At 37.5% G+C, this 20,454-nt stretch overlaps 1 protein-coding gene and 1 long non-coding RNA gene across 3 annotated transcripts in view; both read left to right on the top strand.

Moving 5' to 3' along the window:
- The window catches only part of WWTR1 (WW domain containing transcription regulator 1), a 116,286-nt gene that overhangs the window by 45,615 nt on the left and 50,217 nt on the right, over nucleotides 1–20,454 (top strand). The gene's annotated exons all lie outside the window — the stretch shown is intronic.
- Nucleotides 7,640–18,981, top strand: LOC120596582 (uncharacterized). The gene is made up of 2 exons (XR_005651198.1): nucleotides 7,640–11,487; nucleotides 12,593–18,981. It is a non-coding gene; the product is annotated as an uncharacterized LOC120596582 (long non-coding RNA).

The following is a 20,454-nucleotide window of genomic DNA, read 5'->3' as shown; positions in this document are numbered from 1 at the left end:
TGCAAGTTGGTGTTGCCTGTCAACTGGATGCATCAGTTTCTTTCCTTGTGGGTTTCTCAGTTGACTGCTTGAGCTTCCTTATGGTGTGGTGGCTGGGTTCCAAGCATGAGCATTGCAAGAGACAGAAGTAGAAACTGTGAGTTTAAGACTTGAGCCTGGAAACTGGTACTATATTCTAAGTTGATAATGTGAATTTTAAATAGGCAAGTATGTGACTTATGGAAGTATTATTTGAACTTCATTTAATGAATTAAATGGATATATCCAGGGTGGCTCCTGCTTTGGAGAAGATGACCTTATTCCTACCAAGGAGTAAAGGAAAGTGCCAAGTCCATGAGGTATAGTTAATGCTTATAAGGCCTGATTTACTATTGCCATTCAGGTGAATGAGGTGTCAGGGACAAAGGACTGGATCCCAGCTTGAGCTTCTTGGTGGGATGAGGGAGGCACAATTGCATTAAGATTGCGATGAGGATGTTGACAGCCATCTCTTTTTCCCTTTTGGCCCTGTGACTTTATTAGCTGAGCTAATACTTACTTAGGGCTTACAGTGTACCAAATACTTTACAGATATTAACTCAATTATAGTCCCATTTGAGACTGTGTTACTGGTAGAATCTTAGAGTACTGCTATTGATTTTTAAAAATGACATTACTTTTTGAAAAGATTATTATTAGTAATCTCTTGTCTTGTTTTATTTCTCTGTATAATATATATAGCTTGTTGCTATTTAAAGACATCTTAAAGGTATACTGAAATTCTTGCAATTTGGATGTTTTTGAACACATACTTAAATCCTTCCTCATTATTGTAATTTCTCTTAACACTAGAATAGATATTATCTTGTCGTATTTTACTTTTAATTTAAAAAATCTGATTTAATGAAAATCCAAGTATTTTAGTTTGGATATTACCATGCTATCAGAATTGGCAGGGTCTTCCCTTGATTAAATCTTATTTCTACTCAACATCATTTTATAGTATATTGAGTATAATGAGCACCAGTGTGGAACTGTCCCCTCTTTTTAGCTGAGGTCAATTGGCAGCCAGTATACACTGTTTCTTTATTTTGGAAAGGTTTTGCTTGGGCAGAGACTCCTCTTTTAACCAAATCCTGCTTTTCATCTGTTTTTAATGGCAATGGACCACATTTCCCAGCCATTTGCAAATAGTGCCTGTCTGGCGGGATTTCCTGGACACAAAGCCTTGACGACAATTACTGGCCAACTTTTTTTGAACTTCAGTGATTAACCTGGTTATTTGTTCTGCATTTTCTGCCATGGGAACCAATAAGCTTATCTTTTTGCATTTAGTAAAGGGTCCAAGAATAACCTATTTGCTAATTAGATCTTTTGTTTTCCCCAGCCTATTAACTTTGGTGAATCAACTTTTCCTTCCAATATCCAGCTATTAATCTACAAGCCAGTACCATGCAAAGCAATGTTAATTTCTGAACAACATTCCTGTGGTAGACTTTGGTCTTTGCAGTTTTAGAATCCTTACCTTATAGACTGACATAATCCAAACATGGCAGGAACGGAACATCTGTGGTTTATGATTAAAACTCGGTTGGTTAATTAAAAGATAATTTTATACTACAAATGTCATTAATATGCCCTATGTACAAATAATAATTTTAAAAGCCCATATGTAATGCGTTATCCTCAATGATAAGATGATCTTTTTTTTTTACTCTATAAAAATAAGAGAAAGATAAAACTCAGTTGCTGCTACAGGTCGACTGTAGATTGTGCCAGTCCTCCAAAAGGGGAACAAAGCCCTCTAATAATGGAAAGCTGGAGAAGTCCTCTGGGCTGGCACCCAGAAAAAACGATACTTATGCCCAAGTCACATTCTTTTTCTTCTGTGGGGCGGGTTGAGATGATCTGTGAGATGTGTGTGATTCTAGTGCTTCCCGCTGTCACTTAGGAATGTGGCACAGTTTAGATTAGATGGTCTCTAAGGTTTTCCTGTTTTTTAGCATCCTAGGTGTGCATGGAATGGTGCATACATTCACCAAAGGAATAAGTTTTTGATTATAATGCATATGAAAGAAAAAAGATGCTTCAATTTAAAATGTTGTATATGATAACAGCTTTTCAGAAGTACAGCCTTTCTGATAAGTGATGAATGTATACATGTTGCTGGATACTATTAATAATAGAATAATTTATTCAGTGGCACGAGACCACACTGAAGATATATGCAAATCTGGTTTTCTTTGTAGCCCACTTGAGGGCTTTCCGTGATTCAACAGCTCCAGGACCGTAGGAGTTCTGTTAGGAAAAGTTACATATTGTTGTAGATGGAGCATGATTTACGGTCATTGTAATCAATGGCCAGACCATCGCTAGAGATATTTGGGATGTATTCTGGGTTAGTATTAAAGAACCGTGATATTTTAATTATCAATATATTTACCTAGTTACACAAAGCTAGATGAGCATGGGGCAGACTGAAACATATTTGGCACATCTTTGCAGGGCTCTTTTTTGAAAATGAGACGGTTTTCTACATTTGGAAGTATAACTTCTTGTGGAAAAGTCTGTTTAATTATGTTTTCCCCCAGGGGCTCGAAAGTTAAATATAGAAATGCTATGACTCCTGGCTTTGGTACTTATAAGTGTCACTAAAATTTATCAACATTTTATTCATTTTTGTTTAATTAAAAAAAAAAAAAACATTTAAACAAGTAAGCCAATTTCTTGTATGTATGAAACTATGAGGACCATATAGGCAAAGTGTCCTCAAGCCTCACTCCTTTCACCCTCTCACTGAGAAGTTGGACCTACCACTGCAGGTCACAATGATTAAAAATGCCACCTGTATTTATATTTATATTGCTGGATGTTTCTGCTTCTAGCAGTTTTCCCCTTTCAGTTGAGTTTTATATCTCCTTGAAGGGGTCTGGGAAGAAAGCCTGTCAATTGGAAGATAAAACAGAACAAAAAACAAAAATGTGGAAAACATAAATTTATCTAAATGCAGATTTTAGAAATTCATCTCTGGAACACAAATGCAGAAGCTTAAGTCATGTATTTCTTTTCTAGAAGTGCAGCTCAATTTCCGACACTATGAAGGGCTGTCAACTGCTTCTCCCCCTTGTAGCTCAGCCCTGCAATGAGTCACATTCTTTAGTGAGAGGGGAGTACTTCCCTGCCTTTCTCTTTTTTGTATCTCTTCCTCTCTCCATCTCTTTCTTTCTCTGTGTCTCTTTCTCTTTTAAAACCTCATCAACCTCCCAGCTGTGATTGGACCTAAGAATGTTAATCTCTGAGTAGTGAGCTGGCCCGAGACAGCCAGTGAGAAACCAGAGCCCATAGTCACCATTGTGGATGGCCACTATGAACCAAGCAGGAAGCGACATGTACTGTAAGCAGAGTACCAGGCCAGGAACCTAGCGGCTTGCATTTGTTTAGAAAGTGAAGTCTTACTCTGTACAGAGCCTAAGGGGGAATTTTTGGACTTGACTGAACTTAATGCTTTATAATATTTATTTTCTTTTAATTTTGGATTCAGATTCTTAAAATTCTGAGTAACTTATTTTTTCTTCCAAGGGATACTAACAAGAAGATTAAAGAAAATTTTAGGAGCGTTTGGCTTTGGTGCCAAATTCCTACACTATTTATGAGCTATGGGTCTTCAGGCAAGTCTCTCAAACTTTTTGAACCTCAGCTTCCTCATTCCTAAATTGGGGATAATACTTTGCAAGAGTATTGTATTAAATGAGATGATGATGCAAGTATAATACTTGAGATTCTATAGGAGACCAACAGCAGGCTGGTAGCTAGTACCAGCAGCTTCAAGAGAGTGACCTCAGCTGTATTCTTGACTTTGGCATTGTCTTGTTAGCTCCTAATCTGACCTGCTATTGAGAAACAGGTACTATGAAGCATCTATTGGGGAGAATGCCTTTATGGCTTTTCTGGTCCACTGTAGGTCAGGCACCAATACCTGTGTTAGACATTGTCAGTGTTCAGGGACCATCACTCTCAACCTGAGATAGACCAACAGCACCCACCAGAAGGCATGTACTCTTGAATACAGATGCTAATTATTTTCAGTTAAACAGGTACAAAAAAATATGTGTCTATAATAACACTGATAAAAGAGAAAGAGCTTATTTCTTTGGAAAAATAATCACTCAATTTTCAAAACGATTTGCAACAAAATCGTTTTTCAGAGAGATCTCTCTCTCTGCATTTAAAATGTGGTTAAAACAAACCAAGCGAAAAAGAATTTCAGCATAAACTTTCAATGGTACAAAGTAAAGTACACTTGTGTCCAAGGTTGGACTCTTTTCTTTTTTTCAAGCATCTTATGCAGGGAAACCCACAATTGTTCCCATTGCTTATTATTTTATATTTTAAACTTAGCTTCATAATGCTTCTGCTGATGTTCATGAGTATATCTTCAAATGCTATTTTAGTTTCGCCCTCTCCTTCATAGTGGATCTTTGAAGCATGTAGAATTTTAGGAAGTCATTGTCGTCAGCATGCAGCTTAGAGAATTTCATTGAGTCTTTTTGGTCCTCTGTTTTCTCATCAGTAGAATACTAATATTGGCATTGCTTACCTAACAAGGTTTCTGTGAACCCAATAATAATAGCGAACATTTATAAACAATTATTATGTGCCAGGCACTATGCTAAGAGTTACATGCCTTAGTAACTTTAATTTCAATATTACTATATGGGGTGGATGCTTTTGTCCTAATAATAATAATGGTAGCTAATGCTTATAGATAGCTTTTGACCTGCCAGGCTTTGTTTTAAGGTCTTCTTATGTAATTGGTGTTGGTGAAAAACTGAGGCACAGAAAGATTAAGTAACTTGCTCAAGTTTATATAAGTAGTAAGTTCAGGAACGAGAATTGGAGGACTGGAACACAACCTGGCTCCAGACCTCTTGTTTTTAACATTAATTTTTTTTCTACTTTTATTGAAATATTATTGATATATAACAGTGTATAAGTTTAAGATGTGTAACATAATGATTTGATATATTGACATATGTCACCTCACATAGTTAAACATTTTTTTCTTATGATGAGAATTTTTAAGATCTATTCTCTTAGCAACTTTCAAATATACAACATATTATCATTAACTGTAGTCACCATGTTGTACATTACACCCTCCAAACTTATTTTATCTTATAACTGTAGGTCTGTACTTTTTGACCACCTTTACCCATCTCCTCTACACCCGCCACCCTCTCCAAACCGATTCACCACTATTTGATACCTCTATTTTACAGATAAAGAAACAGAAATAGAAGCTGAGTAAACTGTCCAAGGTCGCACAGCTATAAGTGGCAGATATAGCCTTCAGACCAGTTTCTTTGTGACTTAGCTGGCCACACCATTGTCCGTTGTGCAGTTACAGCTTTGGAGCCTGAGGCTATGGGATTAGATCTGGCTCCGGGGGCTCTTTGCCCTCTGCTGTCACAACAGCAGAGAAAGCGCATATAAGGGGCAGGCACCCCTTAAAGGCCCTGGACTGCACTGAAGCTGTTGTGTTGTGTATTAAAACCTACAGTTTCTTGATTCCCGAGGTCAGAGAGACACAGAGGTGAAACGGACTCTTCTTTTTGAAGTTAATCCATGTACTGGGTGAGCAGGAGGTACGGAGTGATTTTCCTGGAAGAGCTGTGGTGCCAAGTCTTGTCTAGGGTCCAGCAGTGGCCTTAGAAGTGCCAGTGGGGAATGGTCCAGAAGAAAAAGAATGAATTCCCAAAAGCCATTTGTGTCATCAGCAGCAATGTCTTAGAGGGCAGGGCAGGAAGATGATAGCTTCCTTGTCTTTGGGAAAGATCTTACTGCCTTCCCCTCGTTATCCTTATAACTGGAGAAGAGAGAAATATCTGCCATTTTACTTTACTTATAAAGAATCAGAATTTTAGGTTTAATGAGTTCCCCATGTTCTACCAATTTATAGAGAATTTTGAAAATTAATTGGGAAAGACTTCTATTACTGTTTATTTTGATGACTTGAGACCAAAAAGACTTGGGAAGGATTTTATTGTTAAAGAGAGAAGAAATATCACCAAACTTGGTATTTTTGTCATTTTAGTCATATAAAATTTCAGACATAGAAGTAGAGAAATATATACCCCACCACATACCCCTTACCTAGATTTAAGAATAGTTAACATTTGCCAGATTTGTTTCATATATTTTTAAGTGGAAGTATTTTCAAGCAAATGATAAATATATTTTAACCTTAAATACTTAAATAGGTATCTCTAAAAAATTAGGACTTCTCCTACATAATAAAGTTACCATTTTTCAGACTTAACAAAATTAACAATGATTTATTTTTTCTTTTCATTTTGAACATTTTCAAACCTGAAGAATTCAGTGTTGAAAAAGAGTGTATTCTTCCATCATCTAGATTCAGTAGATCTTAACATTTTGCCACATTTCTATCCATGTGTATTCTTTTCTTTTTTTTAACTAAACCATTTAAAAGCAAGTTATAGGCAATGTGAGATTTTACCCTAAATACTTCAGCATACAGCTCCTAAGAATAAAGACATTCTTTTACACAATAACAAATACCATGATTATACCCAAGAAAATTAGCCTCAGTTAATAATATAACCTACTTCTCCCAGTTCTAAACGTCTTTCTCAGCTGAGAAGGAGAGAGAGATTGAGAGAAATTTCCAGTCAGGATCCAAACAGGGCTTACATATGGCATTTAGTTGTTATGTCTCTCTTTTGCTTCAAAACAGTTCTCTCCCCCTCATCACTTTCTTTTTCTCAGCACTAACTTTCTTTTTATTTTCTTTTTAAAAATACTTTAGACCAGTATCCCACATGGGTTCCTTATGATTAAATTAGGTTTAAGAATTTTGACAAAAATACAACAGCATTTTGTGAATTTCTTATCGTATCACATCAAGATACAAAAATAATTTCTTAATATCATCTAATACCCTGTACATGCTCAAATTTTTCCAGTTGTCCCAGATGTGGTTTTTTTGTTGGTTTATTCAAACTAAATATTGTGCATCATTTAAAAAAGAAAAAAAAACAGTAGTAAACTACACAGTCTTAATCCTATTCTTTGAAAACACTTTAGATTAATTCTTATGTGTCTGTAGATGGCAACTATAGCCGCCCCTCCTTTTTTTCTTAATAGAAATTACTTTTAGAAATGACAGTAATTTATTTTAATTACTTTAAAAAATAAAGTACAATTTTTGTAGAAAAGTATACAAATTTTAAATCTATTGCTTGATGAATTTTCACAAATTGAAAATGCCCACATGAACAGCTTTCATGAAACAGGACATTCCCAGCTCCAAGAAGCGCCCCTGCAGCCCCCTTCTAGACCCTCACTCTCCCTCCCCGAGGGTGCCAGTCTTCTCATGTCCAGTGTCATGGGTTCTTCTATCTGCTCAAAATGACTTCTATTTCCCTAAAAGAGGTAACTCAAATTAGAGATGCTGTAAAAGATATATATTTTTTAGTTACAAATTACAAAAGCCCAACTTCAAAGAAATTTTAAATGATATATTGTGTATATTTCACACAAAATAATTCCCACAACAATGTTTTACATAATGGTTTTATTCTATCACTGGCTCCCCCTGCTTCCCGAGAAATAGGATTTCATCCAAAACACTAAAGGTTAAGTTATCAATAGAACTCAAAGGGCATTTTGTTTCCATTTGTATAAATTGATTAATGTTTTTTAAGTCCATGCATATGTTAACAATGGAGGCAGTCAATTATGGGGAGCTTAGCAAGGCATTTTTAGAGTTCTCTTCAGTGGTGACCAGTTTGTAGTGAAATCAGGAAAAGAGCAACTCTTTTCACTGAAGGAAATTATTTTGATTAGTAACTCTCAAAGGATAATAAACAGTCAAATAATTCTGAAATCTTCTGGCTTCAGACAAGTAATTACAATGAGCATGCAGTTAAAAAAAAGAAAGAAAATTAGGATGGGGGCATGTACAATCAATTAAATGCAAGTAATTACATCATGAGGGCATCATGAGGGCTTCACAATTTTATGGTACATTAACAATGTGGCAAAGCATGCATCCTGCATTCTCGTAAGAAAGCCACCGACAGAGAGAACAGCATCAGTGTCAGTGGGAGTCTCTTGCCCCAGGTTGGTTTTCGTGGTCTTCCAGACTCCAGGCTATGGGGCTCTGCAGCTGCTAATAAGTAACTTTCTGATGGGCCGAACGGAAGGGTGGGGGTGGGTGAGTGATGGAGGTCTGCTGGTTTGTGGTGTCTAGTGAAGCCTTCTTAGGTCACTGATATGCCCCACATAAATCAGGTCATGTGGGTCCTGCATCTGGGTGATACTGCTGTAGGCACCTGAGTGTGACTTTGTTTTGGATGTCTGGAGTTTTTTAGGGGAGATAGGCATCTACCTTCACTGGTGTGGTTTTCAGTGTGGTATGCCCTAGTGACATTAGTTTTGAAGGGACTTGCTAAAGTTAGAAAGTGAGATTGAACAGCTGGGTTGATGTACTAGTGCTAGGTTCCCACCAGTTGTTTCAAGGGGATGGGAAGAAGCCACCCAGAGAGCTGTGCAGCAGCTGTGACCCTGAGCCAGGGGAAGCTACATTTTGAAAGCACACTAAGAATAGACACACATAGGCTCTTGATTTTAAAGTAAGAATGAAGGTTAAAAGCTTCTGGATGCAAATAGCTCAGTTCATTTTTAAAAAACACAATTTTAATTTCAAGCTTTTAATGTAATCTATATTAACTCTGCTTTGGATAAACTTTGTCATTGAGGTGCCTTGGAATCAGGGCTTCATAGCATCACACTCAAAATTGCCCAGTGGTAGGAACTGCCTGTTGTTTTTCAGTTCTGATCAGCGAGTATAAAAATATTGCTGTAATGTCTGAAGCGTATTGTATGTTCAGACAATGCAGCTGAATTGAATCTGAAGCCATGCTTGGAATAAATACCACAAATGGTATATTCTAATTTCTGAAATGTATTCTACAGCATATTAATAAAGTGAAGAAAAGATTATACCTAAAAAAAATTAGAGAAATGTTGAGTCAAGTTAATTTAAACCCCAGATCCTTTTATAATAATAACAGTATATATAGTATAAATTTTAGGAGGGGAATAATAACATTCAGTGTTTCCTAAGCTTGTTTGATAACAAAACTCTTTTGGGTGTGGGTATGGTGGAATTATCTCCTAGGACTAATATTCTATAGAATGTACTTGAGGTGACCCTGCCCATAACTGTATCGCCTCACAGACAGTGCGATTGAGCCCCAAAACTTTTGTTACCTGAGAAGTAGATTTTAGGTTGAAATGCCAGATAAAGCCCATCCGTGCAGCGATGTGATTTCCAGATTCAGAAGTTTCTCCCCTTAATTACCTCACAATGACTTAGTATTAGTTATTCCCCAGCCCCCACCTTAGCACACACTTTAGTTTTTAGATTTTTGTCAAAATAGTTGTTGTCAGTATTATGGGAAATTTCCAGACTAAAGCTCAATTGCCCGGCTTATCTTAGCCTCTTTTTGTAAGACCATGTTTGCAAAAATGTAATGTTCAAGGAACATTTTAGAGCGAACTAAGAAAATACAGATAGGTCATTTAGATAGTCATATGAGGTCAAATTTCTATCATTTTCCTCTTGATTTCATTTTAATGTAATAATAGACTTCTACCCTTTTCTCACATTAGGCAACATATGGTAACTAACATTTGTATATTTTCCTGTACTTTTGTATTAACATTATCTTTATTATGTGTCTGAGTATGCAAACATGAACCTTTTCTCAGAAAGTCATTTGAAGTGCGTGCAAATCCTAAACTGAAATGAACTGTTTCTTTTAATGTAACTACTTCTATTTCAGAGCTATCACAAAAATATACCTTGTGTAAGTGTTAAAAATGTAAAATGTTATATTCGGTCGCTATATTTGCATCTCCAAATCCATCTTCAGAGTCCTTTTACCTCTTCCTTTTAAGTCATAGCAGAGAATTGGCTTCTGCTTATATTTGGTTTATGCTTTTAAAGTAATATTGTACTTTTTCCTCTCCTTTCTCCCTAACATTAACTACAGGATTTCATGTTGCTCATTTGTTTTATTGTCACGAAGAGTCTCTTTTCTTGACAATATGGACCTGATTAAAACCAGTCAGTTAAAAGGTCAGCTTCGCCAGCAAGTTTACACACTACGTGACTCAAGGGCTTCAGGAGGGACTAGGAGGGATGAGTATGTTATTGAAGCAGGACGGGGAAGAATCTGTCTTATGGGGCCCTTTCCTCTGCCGGACCAAGCCTGTAGATGTTGTTCTAGGACAGAGTTATGCTATCAACAATACCCACTGTCCATGCCCTTTTTTCCTTCCTTCCTAATTGTCCAGGTTATTTGCGTCAGCCTCTGTGGGTTCACAGGGTGGTATCATGTCATGGAAAAAGCCCCAGGCCTGACTATCAGAACAAGCTTGGACTCTGCTGTGTCATATAGAACCTCAAGGAACTTGTTAAGTCATTTTACTTCTCCCAACTCAACATCTGGATCTTAAAAATGGAGATTAATAAATCTGTTATGTGAGAATCAAATTAAGGTAATTTTGGAAGCTATAAAATGCTATATAAATGTCAACTGTTACTCTCAGACATTATCACCATCATTACTGTAAAGATTGTGATATATGCCTAAATGGATTATTATCATCATGACTATCATTATTAATGAATATTAGTACCAATTTGTTCATACATTCAGCAAACATTTATTGAGTTTCTACTACATGCTAGGGTGGTGCACTTTCAAGGCCCATGGTGGGTGGCACCTAGTAGAGGCTCAATTGACTCTTTTGCTGAATAGAACAGGAATGAACTGATAATGTTTTCACTTGTTTTAGAGGGTGTTGTAGTATTCTCTAGCATTCATGTCCTTACAGAGGCAAGTCAAGAACAAATCTTTCTGGATATATTTTTTGATTACGTTATAAAGATAAATAAGATATGCATAAAATTCATTTGATATGGACATTGAAAAGCAAAATGATCTGCCAAAAGAAACTCATTAAATATTTTCACTCACTCACTCATTCATTCATTCTTTTTCTTAGTTCATTTATTCCATGAGTAATTTTTTAATATCTGCTGTATGGACGTCAGACCTTCTACACTCATTCAGTCCACAGTTGGAACTTCTGAGAATCTGAGAGCTTATTTAAGGTCTCCTTCAGTTTCAATAGCCTTTTAAAAAGTCTCGTGGAAAGGAAAAATTTAAAAGCACCCTGTAAAGAAAATACTATTTCCTCTGACAATTCTTATGATCTATATCCTGCTTCATTCCTTACACAGAGTTCCTCTAAAAGTCAATGGAAATTGCGTAAAGGGTCTGAAGGCAGGATGTGCCTTGCAGTGGGGTGAGAAGGAGCCATGTGACTGGTCATCAGACTAAATTTAAACCATTATTTGGAGTGAATATATAATTAACATGAGGGTTAAAAATGAAAAACGCAGCTGCAAGGGTAGGTAAAAAAAGTTGGGGGAGCAAGAAAACAAATGCAGGTACATGAGGCATGCATTCTCTTTTATAAGAACAGTCGAAGATAATTTCATCCTAATCTTTCTAGATACAATAAATGCCTCTCCCTTCTGGATCAGGCAGATGACAGCAATAACAGCACCGCAGCTGAGAGTCTCCAGAGCTGACAGGTGCTGGATATAAGATGCCCCAGATAGTCCTGTGAAGTGTAGACAGTGCTAGGGATGATAGGCCCCACTTGATCTGCCCTAGACGGGAGCTGCTCCCATCTGTTGACGCCTTGTTTAGAGTCTCCCCCTTGCTCAAACAGCTGCCAGAGGCAGCCATAAAATGTTGCTTAATTATAGAATTTCCCTTCATCCTCTTGATCCCTTCCTTCTACTGCTCCTTTCCTCCTCTTTTGTGCCCCTCCCTGGTTCAGAGCACCTTTAAGCTAAGTACTCATGGGAGAATTACAATGGCGCCTTTTCCAACTCGCAGTTAAGGGACTGACAAGATTTTCAACCCTACACTCGAGCTGTGGAATTATTTTCAGAGGCTGTAATTAACAATTATAGGTTCAAATGTGGAATGCAGCATTATTTTTTAAGCAGAGAGTGAGTTCATTAGGGGGAGGATAGCTTTTTCGTTCTTTTTTTCTGATTGAAAAAATAATGTTTACAAAATGAAGACAGTATAAAGAAATCTAAAGATATGAGTAAAGTCTGCTTTCTTCTCATTTAGGTGTATGTGTATTAACCAAAATGAGATTGTGTTCACTTAGCAATATACTGTGTACATTTTTCTATTTTAACAAATATAGGTCTATGTCATTTATAATGTTGGTTTAGTCTTTTGTTGTCTGACTAAACCATAATTTATTTAGTCATTTGACACATTTAAAATATAAACAAGGCTGCAATGGACATGCCTGTGCATATATTTTGCATATTTGTTGTATTGGTTTGGAATTATGTTTGTGATTAACAGAGATATAAAATGAGATTTTATCTCTAACATTAATGAAATCTGAAGTAAGGCAGTAAAGGGTTGGCTTGATGGCTCCACATGGACTTATCTTTTTTCTATTTCGTTCTTCCTACAAATAGAGTGGCTTCTATTTCTCATGATTTAAGAGGGCTGCTGTAGCTCTAGCCATCAACATCCGCATTCCAAGCTGGAGGAAAGAAGACGGGTGGAAAGCAGAAAAGTCTGTGGTCCCTTCCATGTGAAGAACTTCTCCTGAATCTCACATAGCACTTCTGTTTGTTCAGTTTATTGTTTGGAATATAGTCTCTTGGCCATACCTAGCTCCTCGAAGAAGAGGAAAGCAGAAATTCAGAAGCAGCCTGTCATATCTACCTAATTGTGTCCTTCGTATAAGCTTAGTGGAAGGGGGAGTTGCTGGATCAAAGCTTTCTTAAGGATTTTGTTACAGGTTGGTAAACTACCCTCTAGAAAGATGGTACCAAGTTAAGTTTAGTTATATGTAACTGTGACCCCTTAGTAAGGCTGTGAGTTCTTTTGTAAGCCTTCAATAGGCATTTTTAAAGCTATTTTCCTGAAGCTATATTCTTTTCTTTTGTTTAAATCACACGCTCTATAGAAGGTGATGTGGGTCTTTTTATATATTTACAATTTTTTCTTCAAAACCTATATCTGTACAAGTAAAACATTCATTCCAAATATTTGGAGGACATTTGCCTGAAAATTTAAATATTTCTCTGCTTCTAAGAAAACTTATTTGGAGATTGAATTAATGAGCTAACCAAACTAAGATGGCTCTCTTCCCATTTGAAAAATCTTCCTGCCAGTTAAGTAAAAGGCACAATGAAAAAGCTGCTTTGCCCAAGTCAGTGTTTAGACAAAAATGTCTGATTTCTGTTATACCCCAAGCGTGGCCATCAGCAACTCCCAAAATGAAGGAATTATCTGCTTATGGTTCCCTCCTCTCGGATGAGGTCTCTCTTTTCTTTTAGTGAAAGGATATTAAAGATCGTCATTAATGTCAAATTTTTATAGCTTTTGTTTCAACATTAACAAATTTGGTATCACTCCGTGTCTTGATTTGATTATTCAGATTGATTATCTCAGCCTTTTGTTCATCTTTTTATAATTTTAATTAAAAAAATTTTAATTTAACACACAATTAGGAAGAGATGGCAGGCTGCTTTTTAAATTTTGCATAAGAGAAAGGAGGGGAATTAATATTTATAGTGTCATGTGTGTCTGGCACTGTGTAGGTTCTTTACTTTTGTTAACTTTTATTATCTTCTCTTCAGAGTTAGAAAATGACCCACCATAGTATCACTGTCCCTAAAGAATCATATAAAAACAGATGATTGATTATTCCAGTGCTGCTTTTCAGTCAGAGCTAACTTTGAAAAAAAAGTGACAGTTTGTAAATCAGTAGATGGAAGTACCTTTTATACTCTTGCAAATTTCCTATAAGTTTAAAATTAAAAGTTACATATACATAAGTAGATGTTTATTTTATGTGAGAATTAATACCAGCTACTTTGGTAAAGGACAGTGGGGTTTAGATGGGGAAATCAGTCATAAAAGTTGAAACATACATACTTTTCTTTTTTGTTAACTAAAAAGGGTTAATGAAGTGTAGTATATTTTTAAATTAACTTTCACCTGTGGGTAAAAAGCTAACTATTTGGAATTTGCACAAACATGCTTTGTATAAAACTCTAGAGTACTTTTTAGGTTAAATTTGTTTTTCCATTTGTTGAGTTGCAGAACTTTAAGTCTTTTCTGTAACCTCATCTGAACTGTGGGTAGAACCGTGGGGGTTAACTAGTGTCATCGTGTAAATAATTAAAAAACTAAATTAGCTTAAAACTTCTTGAGCATTTCTGTTAGGCAAAAAATGGGAAGACTTTAATAGTCTTTTTTCTAGTCTTATGTTTTTGACTTCAAGCTGAAATCCCTTTCTACCTTAAATGTAAGGCTGAAAGTTTTGTGCCAACACGGGTGGCTCATCAACCCCAAATGGACCTGATAGGGCACTAACTAAAGGAATTGCAGCTTTGGCCTTTTCTTACACTGGGTCTGAACTGTTTTTGTTAGAATGCAAAAAAAAAAAAAAAAAAAAAAAAAGAGGTTGAGGAGCTATCTGAGGCTGGTGGTTAGCTAGATCTTTTGTGTTTTGAGAAAGAATTTTTTTTGGGGGGGGCGGTTTTTTAGATCAATTATTACTTAGCCACTCTGACCATGTGAAATTAAATATATCTGTAGTTCTTGTAGTGTACCGATATCTGCCATATTTCCCCCCATTTTGGGGGGTTCATATTTTGCATTTGAATTTCTTGTATCCCTTTAAACAGTTGTTATAGATTTTCATAAGAGAAGGGAGGGGAATTAATATTTATAGTGTCTGGCACTGTGTAGGTTCTTTACTTTTGTTATTTGGTGAAACAGTCAAAACAAAAATATTCCTTAACTGGTTAATAGCAGAGGTAAAATACAAAACCACTATACACTCTGCCTCACTCGGGTGATACTTGCACCCCAAGATGATAAGAAATACATATAAAGAGATGTAGACTGGGTTAAAACACGAAACAGAATTGGTGTTGGCCAGTGATTACCTTCGAGATCCCTAAGGTCTCCCTCCCCTCCCTTCCTCGGAAGGCTAACTGCATCTCCTTTAAATGCCTCAGATTTTGTCTGATCCTCCAAATCATTTCTTGTAAAATGGGACCCTGGCTCTGAAAAGCGTCTCCATTCTTTCTCCAGAGTGGGGTTGGGGCTCATGCCAGTTCTTTTTCTAGTTCCAGTTGTGTCATGTTTTTCAAATATGTGCAGAAAGTGACTCTGATGAATGGACAACTGGGCCCAGGGAGCTCATCCTCTCCCCAGAATTAAAAAAAACAAAACAACGAAAAGGAATTGAATCCCTTCGCATGAGTAGAGGAGAAGCTAGACTAACCCAAAGGAATTTTGGTTTTAAGGAGGCTTTTGGAGCAACTGACATTTAATTCATTTGGCCTCCTCAGAAATAAGAGAAAGGAGGGCAGCCACAGTTTTAGCTTTGAGATATTTTATGTTTGGAGTGTCTTAGGAGCAGGCAAGCAGTGTGTCAATGTCTCATTTAAGAACAACTGGAAAAACAACATGTTGAAACGTGTTGGGCATGGAGAGCCTGGAAAAACAATTTTCAAAGTATTTTAACATTTAGAGTAGCTCGATGGCTTAAAAACAAACTCCTTTTAAAAACTGTTCGTGAGATTAAAGCTGTTTTCCAGATGGCAGATGTAGCCGATACGGGGAGTATATCTAACATGCAGCTATCAAGACAGAATGTCAGGCTCTAGACAACTTATAATAACAATAAAAATAGAGTCTGGGCTCTGTTAACCTCCGCATTACTCATTATTTCATTGTCACTACCTCCTACCAATTCAATTGCCAGTTTCTAAGACCCACCTTAGGTTGTCTTCTGTTATGTCCATCCGGAGCAGAAGACACCGCCAGCACTCAGGACCATATGCCTATTCATGTGGCATGAATTCAACACTCCACACCTAGCAAATCCCAACATAAGTATCTGGAGATAGTGTCACTTCATCTGGAGGTTGGCCATAGAAACAGCACCATGTCCTAACCCTGAAAAGAACTGGCTGCGTTGGATTTACTGGAAAAGCAATTTAATATACAGAAAGCCTAGTAGACTGTACATTACGGTCTATTTAAAGGATTTTCAGTGGTAATTTTCACCACATGCACATTGGCCAAAACTGATTTTGGAACCGAATCCCCATGGAGGCTACAGCCCTATTCCAAGTGCTTGTCGAATGAGCAAATGGATGAATGTATTCCACTTCCGACTGATAATTCTAGAATTCACCGTTCATAAAGAGCCTTGTCTCTTCACTTCTCATTTCCAACCCAGGTTTTTGTTTGTCAAAAAGGGGAACGTGGGAAAATATGTAGCAAGCACATAATTTATACTTGATATCTTTAAGTAATAAAACAGTGAAATGAACTCTTATGCTGTTGTTTTTCAGTTTCAACACCAGAAACGAACGTGATTTATAAATCTTTTAATAGTGTTTTTGATCCTGCCCTGAGAAGAGAAAAAAAATGCAAAATGTTGATAATAAATTTGAGATACACCAGAGGCCGAAGGCAAACAAGCAAACAAAACTTCAGTCTTTTTTAAAAAAAATTTTTTTCTTGCTTTTTTAGGGAATAGGAAAAATGAGGTTAAAGCAAAAGTTTGGCTCAGTTTGCAGAGGCGACATCAGGTTTGCCTACCATTGGGTGACATTGGGCACTTCACTGGGGAGGACACGGTGCCTCTAGCACAATGGCTCATACTCCGAAACAAGAGTCAAGGGTCGGTGTGAGTCACACCTCAGGCTGTGTTGATGAGTCATCGGCTTTCCAAAGTGGTTTTCTCCATAACTGGCACATTCATGTCCTCTTCTTTCCCTCCCCAGGGACAAAATGCTGGTAAATAAACTCGTGCAGGAACTACGGATATTAGTCTCAGGTGGGCTCACCCTGTGCTTCAGGGTGGATAGCAGGTCTGCTTGACTCAGCTTCTACTCTGACTGAGCAGGTTCAGCTGTGTGTTTGCAGAAAAGTCCATGGTGCTCAGTGGAAAGGATTTGAATAGATAGATCACTACAGCTGGGCATGGCGGAAGTGCTAATAGACCTTTCACACTGTTGTGGCTACTACCGCTGCTAATTTAAACAAGTGGAGGCTTCTTGGCATGGCTGTGATGGAAGTCGAGGATTAGAGCCTGGTAGTTAAAAATACAATCCCTGTCATTCATTCAGAATTCCAGAGAACTCTGAAATTTTTTGAATTGGCAAGTGAATAATAAGAGACCGGAAACATGTACCAAAATAATGCTTCTGGTCTTGTATCATCTTTTATTAGAGGATCTTAAAAAATTCTGTGTTTACATATGACTTATTATTCCTGTGTCATTGACTGCATCTATGTTTAATGAGCTGCCTAAGTGAAAATATGACTGGAACCTTTTAACTATAAGTTCCTTGTGGTTTCAAAGAAGGATGAGCTTTCTCATCCAACACACTTCTATTATGTGAACAGTCATCTTTATTGTATAGCATGAGAGAGTCAGTTTTTACAGTTTTAGGATTTAATCTATGAATGATATGAATGTTTTGCTAATGGATGGGTCTGCCTAGTACATGTGCAGCCTGACATTTACCCTTTGTATCTTTTATTCCAAATGCATTAGACTGGCAAGAGACAGTGCTGTTTAGGATTTCGGCAAAAAAGAAAAAAAATTGTAGCTGATTATAGTGTTAGGAAAGCTTCTTTGAGACAAAAAATCATCAGTCGGGGTGACGATGGGAAAGATGACAACTTGGGAGGGAGATTGATGGCTTTAGAAATAAAATGAAACATTAGCTTTGTATCTCTTCAGCCAGGTGAAGAGCTAGCACCTTATTTCTGATTGTCAGTATATGGAAGTTCAAAAGTACTCCACATTGTCTAACAGAGCTGACTGGGTTATGCAGAGAGGAGTAATTTACTGGATGGCTACCCATCAGTTGGGGCTGCCAGTTCACATGTGGTCTTTGAGCTCTCACGGCAATGGGGCGCCACTGTGATTAGCTATCACCAGGTTCTGGTTTTAGGTGACGGAAAAGGCACTATCTGGAGAAAGAATGTGCATCTGGGCCTGGGAGAATTAGTAAGTGTGTATGCCAGCTGTCTTTGTTCTTGTGGTTAAGACCCACTTCTGGTGTCAGTCGGAAGAGCTAAGTACCACTGGCAAAAACAAAACAAAACAAAAGGCGCCACTCAAAGAAATGCAAGATATGAGTAAGAAAGATATGATGTGTCATTTCCTAGGTCTTGAAATTTAAATAAGAACACACAGCCAACATGTGTAATTTAATTGAAACACAGGCAGCATGTATCCCTGAAATACAACAAAAAAGTAAACCAGCTTTTGTGTATTTGTATTTCAATTTTGATTGGGGAAAGTTTCAAAATTTAATATGAGTCTTGGGTAAGTCTTGCCATCTGGTCCGAGATTAAGCACTGGCATAGCGTTATTGTCTGCTGATAATGGGTCAAATTTACTTGGCCAGCTCTATCTGGGATATTGTTAACCTCTTGCAAATCTGTTTCAATTTCCATTTTTAACACTGATGGCTTTAATTGAACTGGTTCACAACAGGCAAATGGCAAAACTATTTCATTTCGCAGTTTTTAAGCAAATAATCTTCAGTGTATATACACTGATTATAGCACTAAGGAGGTGGTAAATTGGCCTTTAATGTCTGATTTTTAAAAATAAGACAATTTACTTATGCCCTAAATTGGGCTTGTGAATATTATGGGAGTTGCGGCAGATGCCTACTATGGGCAGAACACTGTCCTCTGCCACATGAGTCCTTTCTGTCATCAAAAGAGTTTATGTTCCATTGGAAGAAATATCAGCATACCCCACTCCCCTTGCCAAAAAAAAAAAAAAAAAAAAAGGATGAAGGGAGAGGTTAAAGAGAAACTGGGATGTTGGAGGTTGAAGCCAAGAGGCACCAAATGTGAATTGGGTTTTGAACCAGTCAGCCTTGGTTGTGTGACCCCAGGCTGCCTTTAAATTCCCATATCTTTAATGTGGTTCTCTTACTGCCTGGCTAGGTCTTGGTGGAAAAGGAGAGGCAGGTTAGAGGCTATTTCTCAGTCCTGTCCTAACAGCTTTGTTGATGGTAGGGAGCCCTGAGTAATGGCGGACACTAATGTGAAACCAATATATTAAGAAGTGAGGGTGGAGAGGAAGGAGAGGAAAAAGGCTTATATTTGAAGATGAAATCTTTGCCCATGGAAATAAGTAAGCAGCTTATGTTGCTATGAACTCTAAATTCTTTCAAAATTAAGCACTCATAATCATTCCTATTTTTATTTTTTTGTGTGCTTCCAGCAATACAAAATGTATTGCATAGGCCTACTCTATTTCAGAAAGTCTTTGTTGTGTGGCTTCCTTCCATAAAGTTTGTGCAATAGGTCATGAACTGGAGGGTAAATTCATCCAAAAACACTAGGCTTTTCCTGGGCTGTAAGGCAGTGGATTCTATTTTTACAGATAAGATTTTATCTTTGTCTTTAATGGTTTAGCTCTTAGTCAGGATTTTATATTTATAAAATGCTTTTCTTTTTTATATCTACCTTGTACATCATGCACAATAGGTGTACAATCCATGCTTGTTGAATAAACTTGAACCAACTATTGCCAGCCTTGGGAAGGCTGGAGCTGCTGTCCATGCATTCACTGCTGAAGAAGGGAACTTGGAAAACCCAGTGAACGGGCTGACAAATCTGTAGGTGACTTTGGTGGTTGTAATTTTCCCAGAACGGACCTGTTTTACCCTCATAACAAGGAACCAGCATGTTAGTTAGTTTTTTGTTTGTTTGTTTTGTTTTGTTTTGTGTTTTTTAACCCTGATTCGTGGATACAGGTGCTGAGAATAGGATGGGTTAAATGGCATGTCCAGTTAGGTCACACAGGTTCAGAGCTAGCATTAAAACTCAGGTATGTGTGACTCCAGAGCCCATAGCAGGCTGTCTGTCTGGAAGATGCCTATGTGAATAATACTTTTATTTCATGGGCAGTGAGGACTAAAGGCCCAGGGGAGACTTGGATCCCAGCTGTCCTTGGGATGAGAGTCTAGAGATGGGGTAGAGAATGGATTGTCAGATAGAGAGGCTGGGGAAGAGATGGAGGGTGGGGAGGCAAACCAGAAAGAATAGAGGGAGGGAAGCTTGGAGGCCATTGCACTCATCTAGGTGAAAGGTCATACAGGAGGCTGGCAAAGAGGATATAGGAGCTAAATTAACAATCCCCTGGAGGCTGATGGGAGGGGCCAGGCAAAGAGGGCTTGGTGTCAGGGAGGGTGGTCATGCTACCCCACCTCCTCTGCTGACATTTTAACCCCAAACACAGAATTTTTCTAATAAATAAAATGGCTTT

Source organism: Pteropus medius, unplaced genomic scaffold (assembly GCF_902729225.1).
Source record: "Pteropus medius unplaced genomic scaffold, Ma_sr-lr_union100, whole genome shotgun sequence".
Lineage (NCBI taxonomy): Eukaryota > Metazoa > Chordata > Mammalia > Chiroptera > Pteropodidae > Pteropus > Pteropus medius.
Note: the sequence above shows the minus strand (reverse complement) of the source record. Positions and strands in the feature narration are given on the sequence as shown.